Below are 2500 nucleotides of genomic sequence, written 5' to 3'. Positions count from 1 at the left end.
TTTTTCAGCTGACACGGCAAGAGTCAAAGAGATTTTTATAAAAAATTGGGCATTAATTTTGGAAGAACTGTCCACTTGCACTAAGCTAGGTATCAGACCCCGCTTCACTTTTAGAAGGGGTTTTAATCTTAAAAAAATTGTTGGAAAGGCATAAGAATGAGCATCTAGGTACGAACAAGCGGATACATAAACGTATGCGTAAATGTGGGCATTGCACACAGTGTAAACACATTCAAGTGACTACTGACATCAATATTAATAACAAACACTACACAATAAATGGCTCCTTTAATTGTGAGTCCAAAGCTGTAGTATATGCAGCTTGCTGTCAGGTTTGTCCCTCATTTTATATAGGTAAGACCGAGCGGAAACTAAAACAAAGAATATACGAGCATTGTTATGCTGTTAGTAAAGGTGATGTTAACAATGCTCTTGCTCGGCATATTTTACAATTTCCAACACGAGTTTTTATTTTTGGTTGTACACCAAACACTTTTAGACCTGAGAGGGGGGCCTTGGCAACTTTTATTAGAACAAAATGAGTTGTATTGGCAAATCAAAATGGCTGCATACATTTTCCCTGGTTTAAATGAATTGGTGTCTATTAAAAGCGTGTTAAAATTAAAAGCATTAAATAGATAACATATTAATTTTGCATAAAAAGATTTCGAATTTGATACTGTACTTTTTTGTTGATTAAGTTTGAAACATAGTAACAGTTGCACAGTTTTTTATATATATAATAATATGGACTCTGATTTTGGTCATATATTCAGTATTATTATGATCAGATTTTAGTCTTTAACCAGCATGCAATTATTTTTTACATATTACTATATAGTTTTTATGTGACTATATTTAGCTAAATATCTTAGTTCTTACAGTAAATTTATGTCATTATCACATATTATACATTTTCAGTTTTGCCCTAGTAGCTTTTTTAAAATGTGATTTTTTAGTATAATATTTATACATGTTATATTACGTACTTAATATTGTAACATTTTAGAGCAGGTTTCATGCTGTTTAAATATTGTATTTTTATCAGGTTTATTTTTATTGGTTGATTGAATGACTAATTGATAATTAACTACAAGCTATATAAGTATCAGTTTTATGTTGTTCTGGGTCTGAAGAAGGTGGAATTTTTTACCACTGAAAGCGCTTACCATATTAAAGTTTTTAGTTGCTTTAGCATTACGTTATTCATATTTGCTTATTTCAGCTTTCTCCTACCATTCAACTCGTTTTTCTTTCAATTTTTAGTAGTTTTTTGGTTTTCTTGGTTTTTTTAGATATTCAGTGGTATTGAACTAACCCCAAAAAACAACCTTTATAAATACAATGCATTTGTGGGATCTACCCAAGACAGAAAAGGAGTCAATAGCACTTTTCCAGCAATATGGCATTATATCAACAAGTAAAGAATGCTGTTCCAGACATTCACTGACATTATAATATGGGAAGCAGATTTTCTGGAAATGCAATACAGAAAAATGTTACCAACACATAGGAGTTCGAGTGAGTAATTTCTTTGAAGGAAGTAGAATTAATTTTACCACCGCTGCGTGCTTCATTTATTGTTGGGCAAAGCAGATGAAGAACTGGACATGGCTGACAAGACAGTCATAGACTGGAGTAACTATTTACGTGATGTCTGTGTCTTAGAAATGGAGAAAAAGGGCAAGAAACAAATTGGAAGGCCAGGGTGTATTGTGGAAATAGACGAGACTCTTTTTACTAGACGTAAAAGTAATGCTGGCCGTATTCTCCCTCAACAGTGGGTATTTGGAGGGATATGTAGGGAGACAAGAGAGACTTTTCTTGTAAAAGTTCCTGATAGAACAGCCGCAATATTATTTAATAAAATCAAAGAATACATTAAACAGGGCACTACTATTTATTCAGATTCATGGCGGGCATATCAAACTCAACAACTAGAAGAAGCTGGTTTCAGTCATGAAAAAGTAAACCATAGCTACAACTTTGTAGATCCAAACACAGGAGTGCATACACAACACAAAAAGAATGTGGGGATCTGTTAAGTGGAGAAACAAAAAAACAGAGAGGCACTGCAAGACACCATTTGGACGCCTACCTAATTGAATATATCTGGCGTGAAACACAGCTTGCACTGCAGAAAGACTTATTTGATGCAATATTGACAGCAATAGCAGACAATTTCTCTCCATACAAAAAGTGTAACTCAGCAAGTGAACCATCTACAAGTGAACCATCTACAAGTATGCTTCCTTAATCGGCGATAAAATATTTACAAATATGTTGCACAAAAACATCCGGAAGACATCCACATGGATACTATGCAAAACATCCACAAAACATTGCAACAATAACTGCTATCCCCCCAAAAAATCATTTTCTGTCAAATACTACAAGAATGCTCTTCGTAACTTTAGCCTCCATCGTCAAGACCTTCATCTCTGTTTGATTGTTTAGATTGCTATTACCTTTAACTTCAATTATTTCCTACAGTATGTCA

The sequence above is a fragment of the Protopterus annectens genome, chromosome 9.part0, assembly GCF_019279795.1.
Source record: "Protopterus annectens isolate FY-2018-M chromosome 9.part0, PAN1.0, whole genome shotgun sequence".
NCBI classification, from domain to species: Eukaryota; Metazoa; Chordata; order Ceratodontiformes; family Protopteridae; genus Protopterus; species Protopterus annectens.
Note: the sequence above shows the minus strand (reverse complement) of the source record.